Genomic DNA, 17,695 nt, shown 5'->3' with positions numbered 1-17,695 from the left:
GAGAAGTCCTGGCAGCTCCTCTGGGAAGACGTCCGGAAAATCCCGAACCACCTTGAGATCTCTTATAGAAACTTGCGTCGGCTCGGACTGGACGACACTGACTAAAAAGGCAGTGCATCTCCTTCTCAGGTAATTTTGTGCTTTTAGAGAAGAAATCAACTTGCTTGCACGGACCGCCTTCACGAACTTGAATTCCACCTTAGGCATCCCTGGTGGAGATAACACAATCTTGCATTCATGGCAAAAGATTTTGGCATGGTACTTGTACAGCCAATCTATGCTTAGGATGACGTCAAATTCGGTCATATCTAAAAGGATAACGCAGGCCAGCAAATGTCGATCCGCCAAGACTACGTCCAAAGCTGGCACGTAGGTCGCACAAATAGTATTTTTCCCAATCGGGTTATAGACGTTGAGAGCATTATCTAACGAACTTACAGGTACGTGCAAGAGTTCAGCAAATTTTACATAAATAAAAGAATGAGTGGCACCGCAATCAAAGAGTACGAAAGCTGCTTGGTTAGCAATCAAGATGGTACCTTGCACAAGCTCGCCTTTGGTCAGCTGTTCGACCGTGGCAGTGTAAACGCGTCCCGGTGCTTTCTTCTGGCCACTGGACTGTGGTTGTTGCGCCTGGTAAGAATGTTGTTGTTGTTGAGGTTGCGGCGGTGGTCGGGGGAGCAGAGGTGCTCCACTATTCCTTCTGAGGTCGTCAGCCGCCTTCTTGCGGCACTCGCGTGCAAAGTGGCCCATCTTGCCACAGTACAGGCATCCGCTTGTAAGAAGAGGGCATACTTGCCCGGGGTGAGGTCGTCCGCATTTGGGGCAGACATCGCTCGCCTGCTGCTGGGCGAGAGGGTTGCCCTGAGGACGCTGACGTTTGGAAGGGGGATATGGCTTTCTTCCACCTTCCTTGTTTATGAAAAAGGGTGGTCGCTTGGTTTGACCGCCAAAAGGATATTTCTTTTGATCGCTACCCGCAACGGGTGGCTACTTGCTTTGGGTGCTCTTGGAGCGTTCCCAATCCTCGATCAGGAGAGTGGCTGCAGCAACAGCTGCAGAGAGAGTCGATGGCATGCTGTTTAGGACCCTTGGTTGGAGTCCTTCCTTTAATCCGCGGATGAATTTCCCTGCCCGCTCCCGATCATCTGTGAATAAGTTGGGGCAATGACGCTCCAACTCCTGGAATCTGGAGATGTAGTCCACCAGACTTGACGTGCCTTGGCAAAGTTCCAAGAACTCCACCTTTTTCCTCTCCCTAGCATGAGGAGGAAAATAGTTCTCCAAGAAAGCCTTTTTGAAGGACTCCCAAGGAATAAATGAAGCTGTCGGGAACTATATGTTCTGGGTAGTGTCCCACCAATGGCGGGCGGCACCCAAAAGTCTGAAAGTACCGAAAATAGTCTTCTTGTCTTCTGGGACTGTCAAAACTTGGAATACTCGCTCTACTTCCAAAAATCCAGTTTTCAGCTGCATCGGGGTCGGGCTTGCCTGCGAAGGTTGGAGGATCGAGCTTTAAGAACTTTTCATACGATACTGCCGCAGGGTGGCTTAGTTCTGGGGTAGTGTTATCGTCGCGAAATTTTTCCCGTCTTCCCTTCCTTGCGGAAGAGAGAGAGGGAAACGCTTTCGAGATTCAAACTTGACCGGATTTTGGAAAATGTTTTGAAATACTCGCCTCCGTTTTTGAAAATTGTGGGAAAATCCATGGGATGGGGCTCGACCTGTCGGTACGAGGTTCGACCGTTCTTGTCGCCTTTAATAGGGGTAATCGAACCAATGACCAAAATTGTGCTTGACTTAGTTAAATCATCAAAATCGTGTTCTATCTTATATGCACAGAGAATTCAGGCATGTGCTATGAGATTTTGGAAAATGGAAGTAGGAAAAACATGATGTATGCTCAGAGAATGCTTTGGGATTGGAAAATATTTCTCAGGAAAAAGTTGAAAATCGATTTCTCAGGAAACTCTGATGAAAAGATTTGAAATCTTGAGAAAGTTTATAAAGACTTGGGAAAATCATGAATGATTGGAAGTCCTGAGAAAATGTAAGTAATTCTTAGGAAAAGTGTGAACATTTGAAGGGAAAATGCTTGTCACGAAAACTCCAACTCTGAAAATTTTCTTTGGAAAAATGATTGAAGATTCATAGGAAAACTTTTGGAGTTGAAAAGCATTTCTTGGGAAAAGGTGAAAGTCAATTTCTCAGGAAACTCAAATGAAAGTGGTTTTGAAATCACAAGAAAGTTCATAAAGATGTGGGAAAATCATGAATGGATGAAAATCCTGAGAAAATGGAAAGAATTCTTGAGAAAAGATGAACACTTGAGAAGGGAAACACTTCTCAAGAAAACTCAGACTTTGAGAATTTTCTTTGGAAAATGATGGAAAAATTATAGGAAAACTCATTGGAGAAGAAAAACTGAACTTGGGAAATTGAAATTCTGGGAATCTTACCCTTGAAATACTTGGAAATCGATTTTGATCTTTGAGAAAAGATTGAAAAACTCTTTTTGAAAATCTTAAGAAAATAACATTTTCCAAGGAAAATCGAGGGAAACTTTGATCTTGGAAATCCAACTTAGAAGTTTCTTGAGAGACTGGTTTCCATGGAAAACTGTGAAAACTTGACTTGGGAAAACCGATTTTGGAAAATACTCAGAGTTTCTTGAGAAATCGATTTCTTTGAGAATGAAACTTTCTTAAGAAAATCATGAGAAAATCAATGATTTCATGATGCAAATGATATGAGTGAATGAATGCACTTTGAAAGATTTTCTAAGAAATTTGTTGGAAAATGTGTATTAAGTCAAAATAAATCCTTCACATATCCTGACTGTGGCCATGAATATGTTCAGAGTTTAATTGATTTAATGCAGAATACTTTGAAAATATTAGAAATATGATGTGCATTTTAAGATAGCCTAAGAGTGTAGGCTCAATGTGACTAGTAGAAAGATGATGGATCTGGGTCTCGTCCATATTCCGACTAGGGCCGTAAATATGGATTCCACCGAGTTCATCAACTCCCTAAGAGTTGGTGCACGTGCTATTTGTGTACATCCATAGTGCTTTTGAAATAAAATGCATGAATCATATAAGCAGGATATTGCATAAATTCAAACTATATGATATGCATCCTAGTCTAAGCAGGAAATTAAAATCTTATTCCAAGATTTATAGTATTACATCACTAAATAAATGAAATAAAAGAAATTTGCAGACTTCAGCTCCTTCTTTTGAATGTTCATGCCAAACTTGAAATAAGGTTAGCTTAAATATGTGGGTTTTTCCAAGATTTTCCAATAATATTATGAAATTATTGGATTTAATTGGATATAAACCCTATTCTCATGCTTCCTTGATATTTGAAATGATGTAAATGCAGGAAATTTAGCAGTAAATAGTTTGAAATTCGAAATGGTGGTCAAAATGACCAAAATACCCCTAATTATAAAGTTATACCTTTAAAATCAGGGGTTTTTGAAGGAAAATTTGGTAAAATTGAGATTTTGAAATTCAAATTGAATCAAATGATGACGAAATGCAGTATGAGACATTATGACATGCTGCTAAACACATTAGGACTGTAAAATCAGAATTTGACATGTTGCAATTTATCCAAAATAATGAATTTTGCTTGTTTTTCGCTTGGATCCGGGTCCCGTGGGGCCCTGTTTTGATGATATAGATAAATCAAGCCTCAAATGAATTCCAAATTACACCAAATTCGGTATGAAGCATCTTCCTACTCTGATAAACAGCCTAGAATGCTAAAAACTACGAAATGATATGATTTGAATGCTAAAATTTGAAGAAAATACTAAAATAGACGAATTTCGCCTATGGACCCGAACCAAATGCAATGCTTAATAATGATAATGCAAGATTTACATCATAAAAACTTCTGATATTTTGCAGACTGCTAAAGGACCCGAAATGGAACATTTTTTGTTTTTACAGCCTCGGGATTTGATCCATGGTGAGTTTGGTAACAAGGATTTGGTTCTGATGGAGGCAAAATCGACCTAATTTAACATAAAATGCTAAACAAATAGAAAACGGCCATGGGAATTTTTGATATTTAACAGAGCTACTCACGACACCTACAGGGAAAACTTTCATGTTCATGACTTTGGCATTTGATCAACAGAAACACAGATAAAAATATAACTTTTCATTCCTAAATCGACAGAACAGACAAATGTGACCAAACAGGTGACTGACAAGAAAAATCCGAAACAGATGTCCCAACTGCTTTAAAAATCACAGTCTTTCAGATGCAAATAGAGGACATCTTGAACATAACATTCACTTTTTACAGATTTGGATTTGTATCAATACCCAAAGAGAACCCATCGACCTAAGTCGATCCAAAGTCTTAGAGGCCCAAATCAGGCTCTGACACGTGTCCCAAACTCTCGGATTTTTGTCAGACATTAAAAAAAAACAAAAAAATAGGAGAAAATCAGGTTAAAAGCTAGACATCCTTCCAAGTTCAGAATATCTTTCGGATCGAAAATCGGATCTCTCATTAGCGAGATCTTGATTTTACAAGTCGGAAAAGAGTTTTTAAAATGCATCCCGAGTAACAAAACCCGACTTGCCATTTTGAATGTTTACCGCAGTAAACAAATTTAAATGCTTCCGAATTTTTGGAACTTTTCTAGAGACACCTAAGGGCGTATTCCATGATTTTTTTGGAATTTTTAATAAAAAATAAATGCATGAAATGACGTGTGGACTGGCTGACAAAAACAGAGAGCCACTGAAATTGAGCAGAATTGAAATAAATGCTTAATTAATCCTAATTAACTCATGAAGCATTCTAAATTAACGAAATAAAATGCAAATTAAATCTAGCTAAATGCATGAATGCTAAAAATTATCAAGGAAGCATGATTGAATATTTTTATATATGTCGTTTTATGAAAATAGCTCGATCCATCCCTCGGATGAGCTCTTTCTTCAAACGACAACACGAATCAAATCATGATGAAATCGATTGGAATAGGGGCTTACCTTGTGTTTTCCTGCAGTTTTGGAACTCCCGAAATGAATGACTACCTTGACAATGGGCTTCAGAGGGGCGTGAATCCAGAGAAAACCAAGAAAGAAAGAAAATGGAATTCTGAAGTTCAATTCTCAAACAGGGCTCCCTCTGAGCTGGGCATGGGCTAGGGTATTTGTAGAAATTTTGGAGATTTTCAAAATTCAAAGACAGTGAATCTAGACCTTCCATGTGGCGCCATCTCAGGGCATGCCATTTTGATTTTTTGAGAAAATAAAAATGAGAATTTTGTGAGTGAGACACCTCAGCAGGGGAATTTGGAATTTTTCAAAAAGCTTGCTTGATTTTCTCTGCAGGAGTCTCCCAAATGGCGCCACCTCAGAGGATGTCCTCTTGGAGTTTGAAATTCAAAGCTTGGTTTTCCTGGAAGAAGGAGAGATTTCCATGTGGCGCCACCTCAGGGTGGCTCCACACTGCCATGTGTCAGAAGGTAGGAGCAGAGGAAGCAGAAGATGCCACCTCAGAGGGGTTTGAATTCTACTTTTTCTGATGAAAGGAGAGACTGACATGTGGCGCCACCTCAGAGCATCTACATTGACATGTGTCAGAAGGAAAGGCAGAGGATTCAGATGGTGCCACCTCAGAGAGAGTTTGAAATTTAAATTTCTGCTTTTTCTAGAGGAAAGGAGAGACTGCCATGTGGCACCACCTCAGGGTGGCTCCTACAATGACATGTGGCAAGAGGGAGGAAAAGGAGGGAAAGGGACACGTGGCACCATCTCAAAAAATGAATTTAGGGAGGAGACTTCAGGATTTGCGCCACCTCATCCTGGAGTTTGAATATTTGAATTGTTGCTTTTTCTGAAGGAGGCAGAGAATGACATGTGTCATTTGCTTTTTGTAAGAAGAGCAGAGAATGACATGTGTCATTTGCTTTTTCTGAGAAGAGCAAAGAATGACATGTGTCATTTGCTTTTTCTAAGAAGAGCAGAGAATGACACGTGTCACTTGCTTTTCTGAGAAGAGCAGAGGGTGACATGTGTCATCTACTTTTCCTGAGGAAAGAAGAGAGTGACATGTGTCACTTGCAGGAGACATAATTCAAATAGTGCCACCTCAGGGGAGACAAGCTCTACTTTTTGTGAACAGGACAACACATGACACGTGGCATCTCATGGTGACCTTGGAATGACACATGGCACAGGGTGAAGATGGTGGACACTGACACGTGGCATAAAATGAAGAGGATGTCTAATGACATGTGGCAGCATCTTAAGATGGCCCCACACTGACACTTGGCAGATAAATGGGAGGAGAGAGAAAAGACAAGTGGCGCCAATCCAGGGGACAAGGCTCCTATTTTTTTGGGTTTTTCAAAGTTCAGGTTTTTCAAAAGAAAAGTCTATGTGACACCACCTCAGTGTGGGTCCCACATTGCTTCTTTATTGAAATAAGAACAAGACAACAACCTCTTTTTGGAATTTTCATAAAATCTGGGCTAATTGGTAAAACAGGAATTTTTGGAAAGAGTTGGCCCCTGTAGGGCAATTTTGTAAAAGGAAGATATTTGAAATTGTCAACAGGGAAAAATCTGAGATAAGGTGGCTGAAATCCATATTAAAACTATCCATATCGTTTTCCTGAGGAAATATTTTAAAATTCATAGCCCTGGGGGTAAAATGGGAAGAATTGATAATTTTGAAGACCCAGGGTTTTGAAATCAATTTTGAAAAGAGTTGAAATTCTAATCTGGATTGAAAATTTTAAAATCGAGAGTTCTGGACCTCGAAATGACATGTTGTGCAGTGCAGTGATATGAAATGTTCATGCAATGCTATGCAATGACATGTCTTATGAAATATAATCTTGAACCAGGACTTGGAGATTCTTGTATCCTGTCAGGAATAAAATTTAGAACATCTGAGCTAAAAATAGAGAAATTTTGAAAGTTGCAGATGAAATTTAGACTTTTGCAAGGTTCGGGCTCAGAAAATGACCATTTTGCCCTCCGACGATTTCAAAGGCTAAATGATGATGTTTGGTGAAAATGTTGGAGAGGTGAATGAAAATTTGGGGTGTTTACAGGTAGGTACTTGGTTGTGCCTTTGATTTCGCATGGCGCTGGCCAATGCGCTCAAGGAATCCATGATGAATCCCCGCTGATCTGACCATTCGTCAGACGAACCCTCGTTCGACCCTCGAACCATCCTTAAAATACCCATATGATACATAAGTCAATACTTGAAGGAGAAGAATAATATCAAAAAGTTTATCGTATTTCCGAGTAATAGAGATTACAAAAGCCCAGCAGTGCTGGTATAAGAGGGCACTTACAAAAAGTCAAAAAACAAAAAATTGCCCACGGGTACAAAAACCAACGAGTTTTATATCCTTTAGGGATGATGAGAGTACTTCCTCAAGTACTCTCTGGCAATACCCGTGCGCCTTAACCCGCGCAGAGGGGAAAAGGATGCAAATCCTCATTCGGGACTCCTTGCCCGTGAAGAGGAGTAGTGGGGGAGTAATGTGGCGAGGCATCCGGTGCATAGGGCGGCGAAGCCGGAGTGTACACCGGAGAATCTGCTATGTACTGCGGTGAAGCTGGTGTGTACACCGGGGAATCCGATATGTACAGCGGTGAAGCCGAAGTGTTTACCGGAGTATCTGATATGTACTGCGATGAGTCTGGGGTTGGTGTGTATATTGGCGAGTTGGGGGAAGGCATATGAGTGGGTGGAGTGACGTCCTGAGCACTCTCAAGGGGTAAAATTTGTCCATCACACAATGGTGTGTCATAAATACCCTGGACTGAGGATGATGTGTCTTCCAGATCTTGTGCTGCAGACGCTCTTCTATCGTATGCTTCTCTAAGTTGACAATTATTTATCGAATGTCCTTCTTCACCACAGAATTCGCACCCCATCTGGGTTTTCCAAGGGGATTCTGCTTCAGAGGATTCCAGAGAAGTGTGCCGATTAACTAACACATGATTTGGTATGCGACTTCCTTCCCGAAAATGCACTTTTGCCCATGTCGCGGCTAGCGGTGCTTGGTAGGTATCCAAAAGCGTAAAGCCCCAAGAATCCGCAAAAGTGGGAGGGGGCGGCCTGCTGGTCCAATGATCTGAACCGGTAGTCGAACACTCAAGTCTTCCTACCACAGAACTTCTGCCCCTTACAGAACGACAGTGTGTTCTTCTTGCGCCTCTTCTGCGTCCCAATGTCTCACCATTCGGAGGGTTCATTTTCTTTGAACAAGAAAAACCCCAAATACTCATGTAAGGTATACTCTAGTCTAATAGTATAGAAAAAAGAGAAATTAAATTACTTACAGCGTGATGCGGATGCTCGATAACCAAGAATCACTGTTTCGACCCTGCTCTGATACCAAGTTGTAACGCCCCAAAATTTCGAACCTTATAATTTCCTTGAAATAGTTGAAAAATTCCTTTTCTTTACAGAGTTTATTTCTAAAAATCAGCGGAAACGGTTTCTTTTAAAAGAAAAGGGACAGGTTTGACAACCTTGGGCACGTTAGCGAGAAAACAAAGATTTACCATGGACGATCTGCCATAATACTTAGGAAACCATTTCTTCTATTAAAGTGAGTATCAAGTTTGTATAAAATTTGGATTTCCTCAAGGGAAAACCGTATCAAAAACCAAAATGTCCAGGAGAAGAATTACGAGCAGAAACAGTGGATCCTTAAATCATCTCGCAGTCACGCCATCGCCTGATGCACCTAATCGTCACCTGTACCCATGAAATAGGTTAGTTTTGCGAAAAACTAGCAGGAGAGTACAAAGACAAAAAGAACTAAATTAGGCATAGATAATTTATGCAGTAAGTAGTAACGAGCAAACTAAGCAGATAGACTGGAGGAATAAGCTAAGTACAACAAACTGAAAAGGGTGACCAGGCTCAATTTAGTTATTACTTGATAACCGGTCATGCGGGTACATACATGACACGTGAGTCGAAACAGTCGAGTCCAAGCCGAGTGTTCATTATGTTAAGTATTTTAATATACCTCGGTTGTCTGACTGAATCCTATTCCTATGGAGACGACCGATGGTCGAGAGAGTAAGTCCCCAAGGCCTGATAGGGATGCATCCAACTTCTGCAGAAGTGTTAGGCTAACTTATGTAGCCCCTATCCCTCCCCCTAACCTCCGATGACTGGGAAAAAACGGGTCTTTTGCCCTTTTAGAAAGCCATAAATGGACTGTCCATCGGAGTTGGTACCCTTCGTCTTCTCTCTTGACGAAGCCAGGTTGAATTGAGCGCGACGGGGTTTCTTAGCCGTTGCCTCATTCTTCATGCTCTGGTCCATTAGACCGAAACAAGCATCTTGCCTATGAAGGCGATCCCACTTTTATATGTGTTTTCAACAACGTGCACTAAGCATTAGTCGAGGTCATCAGACTCTCTCATCCAATCGTCGTAGTACTAACATGCCTCACATGTTCAAGAGTACACTTACGAGGAAAGGGATATACGTCCTTAATAGGAGCCTTGGGAGTGTGTTTCGCAGAGATATAATGTTTTTAAAAGCTATTTTAACATTTCAAATTTTTCGAAACGACACACAACTTGCCAACATATGGCATGTGATTTTCTCGAATCTAACATCCGATGATGCAGTGTCTGGGTGCTATGTATGTCACAACACTGGTTTTGGTAAATGGGCTTCACAAATGAACCCATCACCCAACAACTTGATCTTGCCCCAGATCAAGAGTTTTCCCAAAACATATCGGGTAAAAAGAGGAATAGGTATTCCTCCCGAATACGCTGAGTCTATGGCAAGGCAAAAAAAAAAATGAGAGACAATAATGCGAAAAGCAAGAGCCTGGGCGCGAAGCGCGACGGCAACCTGAAACACGAAATGCAAAAGCAAGGGACAAGGATCGCGAACCCGCGTCCTTGAATTAAAAGACAGTAAGCAGTAAATACGAAAGTAAAAGCCTTGGCGCAAAGCGCGATGGCAAACTGAAACAGAAAATGCGAAAGCAAAGGACAAGGATCGCGAAACCGCGTCCTTGAATTAAAAGACAGTAAGTAGTAATTGCTAAAACAAAAGCCTGGGCACAAAGCGTGACGGCAACAGAAATAGGAAATGTGAAAGCAAGGACAAGGATCGTGAAACCGCGTCCTTGAATTAAAAATGTACTTATATACGTATATGTATATAAATATATCATTAAGTCCTTTCGATCTTTAATTATTTAAGCTTGATTTAATTATTTAAGTCCTTGTGCAACTTCTCCTACCTTGGGGTATTGCGAGAATGGAGTCGTCTACGAACATAGGTGATCGTCGGTTTAGTTCGCGGGGCGCGAACGGGCTCCATTGCGTAAATTGCAAAAATATGATTTTAGAAGGCATAAAAAATGAGCAAAGGTAGAGAGGAGACTCGGCTTCTCCAACCTCGAATTGAATGGGGGGGGGGGGGGGGGAGGCTTCCCACCCCCTTCCGTTGGCCTGACAGAAGGCAAAACGAGAGAGAGACGAGGTCGCAGGGGCCAAATGCACACCTGCGGCCCTCGGAAGACAAGGCAGGGGCCAAATGGCCCCTGTCGAGTTTTGCTCGATAAGAAATGGAACAGGGGCCAGAGGCCCCTGTCGGTCTTGAGAGGGACAGGGGCCATTGGCCCCTGCTGGGTTTTAAGGAAAAGAGGGGGAGTGCGGGGGCCAAAGGGCCCCCGCCCTGCGGATTATCAGGAGAGGTGGCAGGGGCCAATGGCCCCTGTCGAGCCTCTGCTCGACAGGAAAGAGAGACAGGGGCCAGAGGCCCCTGTCGGTCAAGGGAGGGGCAGGGGCCATCGGCCCCTGCTGTGTTTCCAAGAGGTGAGGCAGGGGCGGAGCCCCTTGCCTGACGGAAAAAGGGAGGAGGAAGGCTCGGTTGGGGTCGCCGGCCACCTGCCGGCCTTCCGGCGAACTAGAGGAAAAAGAGGGGAAGGAGGTTTACCTGGGATGCCAAGGGAAAGGAGGTCGCCGAAAAAAGGCAGCCGTGAAGAGGGGCTCGCCGGAGAGGTCGTGCCGTGAAGGGGGGGGTTGGCCGGCGTCGGCAAAGAGTGAGGCGAGAGATAGAGTTGGGGGGAAAAGAGAGAGCAGAGACAGAGGTGACAGAGAGACGAGAGATGAGAGAGAGAGAGAGTCGGGGGGTCGGGGGAGGCTCGTAAGCCCTCCCCTCTCACTTCTCGTCTTAATATAGGGAGGGGGCGCACACAGGGCCCGCCCTCTATTTCGCCGGAGATCCCCCTCCCTCTGCGGGCTGCCAGCCCCTCTGAAAAGGATTTTCGAGGGGCTGGCACGGGTTGGATGATGGTCGGGTCTGGACCCGACCCGGGTCCGATCTCTTTTAATTAAATTTGTTTTTTTTTAACTGGTTTTTACAGTATTGGGAAAAAATTGCACACACTACTCTCAATGGGTGGGCACATTTTAAGGTGGATCGTTTGTGCAAGGCAACGATTCCTAAGGGTAGTGTATTTTAATGAAACTAGCGGAAGCACCAAAAATGCAAAGCAATCTTTAAACAAGGAGCCAAGAAAACAAGCACTTAGAGTGCAAACATAAACCACTAAGGGGTAAAGTGCCTAAACGGCAAAAGCAAATATTATTGAAGGAGAAGAGAAGTGGGTTGAATAACCCATAGCATTACAAGAGGGAAAGCCCTCTATTTATAGAGGATCAAAGGCAAGAGCAAGGGACCACAAGGGGCCTCCCTTCTAGTCGTTGGGAGCCCCAACGGTCATAAATATGACCGTTGGGGCCCCAACGACTAGATGGTGGGGCCCCTTGTGGTCTTACAATAATAAAAAAATAAAAAAAATGAAAAGATAAAAAGAAAGAAAAGTGAAAAACCTAAAAAGTAAAAAGTACATGGATTTTACCAAAATACCCCTATCGAGTTTTTAGGTGTACAGAAAAAAAAGAAAAGGAAAATATGTATATGTATACATATATGTATATATATACATATGTATATATATAAGTATATGTATAGATATATATATATATATATATATACATATTTTAGCACGCCTCCTCAAACTTTACGGGGAGAAGACTAAAAGTTTGCTAAGAAGAAACAAAAAATGCGGAGTTGGAAGCGCTTTGGTGAAGAAGTTAGCCAGTTGATATTCTGAAGTAACATATGGTAATGTGATAGTTCATCTGAGATATTCGTCTCAAACATAATGGCAATCCATTTCAATATGCTTGGTCCGCTCGTGGAATGTATGATTGCTTGCAATGTAGATCGCGTTTTTGTTATCACAACACATCTTGGTGGAAGATGTAGTGAGAACGCCCATGTCACAGAGGAGACTTCTAAGCCATACGATTTTCATAGTTGTCATTTTCATGGCCTGATATTCAGCTTCAGTGGATGATAGTGAAACCTTTTGCTGCTTCTTACATCTCCACGAAATGAGAGATTCACCTACAAAAATGCAAAACCTAGTAGTTGAGATTCGATCATTGGGATTTCATCCCCAATCAACATCAGTAAAAGTAGTTAATTCAAGAGATGAAGAGGAGGATAAGAAAAGCCCTTTGGAGACGGTATTCTTGATGTATCGCATAATCTACATCATGTCCGTCATGTGAACTATAGTAGGCGCATGCTGAAACTAGCTTGTAGCATGAACCATATGAGCTATATCAGGACGGGTGATAGATAAGTAAGGGATCCAATCAATTGACGATAGGAGGTGGAATCCTCAAGTAGAACGCCATCATCCAGTCTCAACTTTGCATTAATAACTTCAGGAGTTTCCAATTTCTTTTCATCAGATACTCCTGACTGGGTGCAGATATCTGCTGCTAATTTCATTTGAGATAAAATATATCCTCGCTGAGAGTACGCCACTTTAATACCTAAAAAATATCTCAAAAATCCAAGGTCAAACATATCAAAAGTTTTCTTTAACATGGACTTAATTTTGTCACTTCCAGTGATGATCATATCATCAACATATAGAAGTAAAATAACAATGGAGTCGCATGTTTTCTTGACAAAAAGAGCAGTGTCAGTATAACAAGAAATAAATCCAAAATTGATTAATACATTACTAAACTTGTCATACCAAGCTTTAGGAGCTTGCTTAAGACCATATAAAGCCTTTTTTAATTTCAAAATTTTACCATTTAAATTCATGCCAGGAGGTGGTTCCATATAAACTTCTTCACTCAAGTTTCCATTTAAAAAGGCATTCTTAACATCAAGTTGAAAAATAGGCCATTTTTTAATAGAAGCTATTGCAATAATTGTTAGAAAATGACATATATATGCATATACTTGAATATATATATATATATATATATATATATATATATATATATATATATATACATGCTTTTCGTAATACAAGAGTATGTATATGTATATATATATGTATATAACTATATATTTAAAGTATATACTTATATTCTTGTAATACTTTTTTATTTATTTATTTTTGTAATTTTATTTCTTTCTTATTTTTTTGTCTTTTTGTCAAACAATCATAATTGACTAGAGTTGTTGAACTGTCAAAACAGCCAACAGCCTTTTTGTCAGGTCCTGTCAAACAGTCAAAATGTTGACTGTTTGAATAGAGTTGTTGGGCTACTCCCAACGGCTCTAATTAGAGTTGTTGGGAGTAGCCCAACAACTATCCCAACAGCTATTTTAATAGCTCCTCTCATGTAACCTCTTTATAAATAAGGGCATGCTGCCCATTGTAATTTTAATACAAAGGTAGAAGGTTTTACCTCTTACATATTCAGATTCAAGTGCATTTATGCACTATTCTTATGTTTGTGCTGTGGAGCATTTTGTATGCTATTTTGGTTTACCATATTGGGTGAATGTATGTTTTGTCAAGTTGTTTGTAGACTTGATTGTGTGTAAGACTCTTTACATGGTATCAGGGCTTGGTGTATGATCAATCTTGCATTGGTGAGTTGCGTCGTAAAGCGCGCCTTCTTTCTTTCGTGATTGGTGGTTCCTTTTTTTCTTTGGATTCATCATGGGTGAATTGTTTCCGCACAATACAAGCAACTCCAACTTCATTCCGCCATTCAAACTTGAAGGAAGCAACTATAACATTTGGGCGGGACACTTGGAGACATTCATCAAAGGCCAAGGTTTGTGGGGATTTGTAAGAGGTATTATTCTTGAACCCACTCCCAAAATTACATTAGGTGAAAATGACGTTGAGACTAGTCTTGAAGAAAAAAACAAAGCCATGGAAGAATACTACAAAAAATTAGATGAATGGGAAATGAAAAATGCCAAAATTCTTTCATGGATGCTTAGTGGAGTTGAGACAAAAATTGCCTCAAACCTTTTGTGTTACAAAAAGGCAAATGAAGCATGGGAATATCTTAGAGGTATGTTTACTGAAAAAGATATGGCTCACAAGTATTATCTCCAAGAAAAGGTTAGAAACATTAAACAAGGAGATAAGAATATAAGAGATTATTTTATGGAGTTATCTTTCATTTGGACCCAACTTGCCCAATTTGAACCCAAATGGGAAGGAAAGTGTATAGAAATGCGGAGAGTTCAAGTTGAAGAAGAGAGACTTTTCGCTTTTCTCTATGGTTTGAGACCCGAGTTTGAACAAACAAGGGTCTCCTTGCTATCATCTTCATCACCTCCTCCTATTCATGAGATTCTCACTAAACTTAGTGGAGAAGAGACTAGGCTAAACATGAGTAAAAATGTTAGTGTGCTTGCTACTTCTAGCAATGGTCAAGAAGAGTATTGCGCACTTGCCGCATCAAAACCAGGACACTATATCAAGCCATATAAACCTCCTCATTTTAATAAGAATCGAGGAGAATCAAAAATCATTTGTCATAATTGTAATGAGCCCGGTCATATTAGGCCTCAATGTCCTAGATACAAATATAGGCCTCAAGAAAAGCGTGTTGCGGCTGCACCATCAAAACAAGATGAAGATACTTTGAATATCAAAGACCTCACCAAATCATTATCTCAACTGACGGAGGCATTGCAACCACTGCTTAAAGGATCTACCTCAGGAGCGGCCATTGCAACCTCTTCTACTCCTGGTATGTGCTCTTGGCTTCTTGATTCAGGAGCTTCTTTTCATATGACCCCACATAGATCTATACTATCCGAATGTCAACCTAATTCAAATGCATCATTTGTTTCCACTGCCGATGGTACTGCCTTGGAAATAGAGGGTGTTGGAATTTTTAAAAATGATTTGTCAAAACATAACAACTTTTATTTTTCGAAAATAAGACTTATACCAAAACTTCATCTTAATCTACTTTCTGTTTCTCAAATCTCGGATCATGGATGTGATGTCATTTTCTCATCAAGTAAATGTTGGGTGCAGGATCGCCAGTCTGGGAAATTGTTTGGGGAAGGTTCTAGGCAAGGAGATCTCTATTATATGGATTTCCTTTGTATTCCAAAGGAATCATTTTGCAACACTGCCCAAACAAAAGACATACGGACTTGGCATCATAGACTTGGGCATCCAAATATAAGAAAATCAAATTTTGTACCTATTACCAAGAATCTTTGTAAAGATAATTTTGAATGCAAAGAATATTTACTTGGTAAAATGACAGTCTTGCCTTATGGTCAAAGAACTTTTTACTCCTCAATGCCTTTTGAATTAGTTCATTCGGATGTATGGGGTCCTGCTTCTGTAGCCTCTAAAGGCGGATTCTCCTACTATGCTGTGTTTATTGATGACTTCACTAGATATTGTTGGATTTACTTTCTTAAGTATAAATCAGATGTATTTGCAACCTTCAAAACATTCCATAACATGATTAAAAATCAATTTGAAAGTAAACTCAAAATTTTCAGAACCGACTCTGGAGGAGAATACTTGTCAAATGAGTTTAAACAATTTTTAGAAAATTAAGGAATTTTACATCAAAGCTCATGTCCTAGAACCCCGCAATAAAATGGAATTTCAGAAAGGAAACACAGACATATTATGGACACTACAAAAACTCTTCTTATTGCTAAAAATGTTCCAAAAAATCTTTGGGCTGAAGCTGCATTAACCTCAGTATATCTTATAAATAGGATGCCTTCCAAAACTTTATCTAATGAAATTCCTTTTGAAAAATTATTCAAATATCAACCTAACTATCAAAGACTGAGAATCTTTGGTTGCAAATGTTATGTTTTGAATGATAAAGGAGATAAACTATCTTCTAAAGCTATTTCCTGTGCGTTCATTGGTTATTCAGAAACACAAAAAGGATTTAAATGTTATGATACCAAAAATGATAAACTTCTCATTTCAAGGAATGTTAATTTTGTTGAAAATGAAAGTGGATTTGAAGAAAACATGTCGGAAGACATAAACTCTGATTATTCTTTCTTGTTCAAACTATTGTCTAATAATGAAAATATTTATGTAGAACCTCTTATTGAAAATAGAACAATAGTTGAACCAATAGTATACACTAGAAGAAATCGAAATGCATTCAATGAAGGTGTAAATCAAAGTAATCATGAAGCATCAAAAATTCCTTCAAAACAAACCACTATTTGTAGATCAGATTCGTAGATCAGAACGAACCTCAAGAATCCCAAATAAATTTGTGTCTTATGATTCATTCTCTCCTAAACATAGAGCATGTCTTATAGCTATCCACTCATATTTTGAATCCTCATGTTACAATGAAGCAAAAAATTTACCTGAATGGATAAAAGCTATGCACATAGAATTAGAAGCTCTTAAAGATGCTAATACTTGGGAAATTCTGGATTTACCTATAGGAAAAAAGACAATAGGTTGTAGATGGGTTTTTAAAGTAAAAACCAAAAGTGATGGATCCTTGGAAAGGCATAAAGCCAGATTAGTTGCCAAAGGATATTCTCAAGAATACGGAGTAGATTACGAAGAAACTTTTGCTCCTGTTGCCAGGATGACCACTGTTCGAATGCTTGTAGCTATTTCAACTATTAAAAATTGGAATATATTTCAAATGGTTGTTAAAAATGCATTTTTAAATGGGAATCTCAATGAGGAAGTATATATGGATATTCCACCTGGATTAATAATTCCTTCAGGTAAAGTGCTTAAATTAAAAAAGGCATTATATGACCTCAAACAAGCACCTAAAGCTTGGTTTGATACTTTTAACAATGTTATTACAAGGTATGGTTTTAAACCATGCTATACTGATACAACTTTGTTTATCAAGAACTCTTCTGCTGGTATTATAATTTTACTTTTATATGTTGATGATATGTTAATTACAGGTAGTGACAAGGAGGGAATCAAGAAAGTAAAACAGTTTTTGAAAAATTCTTTTGAAATGACAGATCTTGGGTTTCTAACATACTTTCTTGGTATAGAAGTTTCATACTCTAACCGAGGATACATATTGTCATAAACAAAGTTTGCTTCAGATATTATTGACAGGTCAGGACTTTTAGATGATAAAGTTGTTGATACTCCAGAGATTGTTGAAATGAAAATGCGAGCCGATGATGGAGTTCCTTTGGACAATCCAACTCCCTTCAGACAGCTAGTGGGATCTCTTATGTATTTAAGTATTACAAGACCAGACATAGCCCATGCTGTACATATAGCCAGTCAATTTCAACATGCTCCAACATCAGCTCATATGAGTGCAGTCATGAGAATTATTAAATACATCAGAGGCACTATAAATAAGGGAGTC

This window comes from Nuphar pumila, chromosome 15 (assembly GCF_984573655.1).
Source record: "Nuphar pumila chromosome 15, dmNupPumi1.hap1.1, whole genome shotgun sequence".
NCBI lineage: Eukaryota > Viridiplantae > Streptophyta > Magnoliopsida > Nymphaeales > Nymphaeaceae > Nuphar > Nuphar pumila.
Note: the sequence above shows the minus strand (reverse complement) of the source record.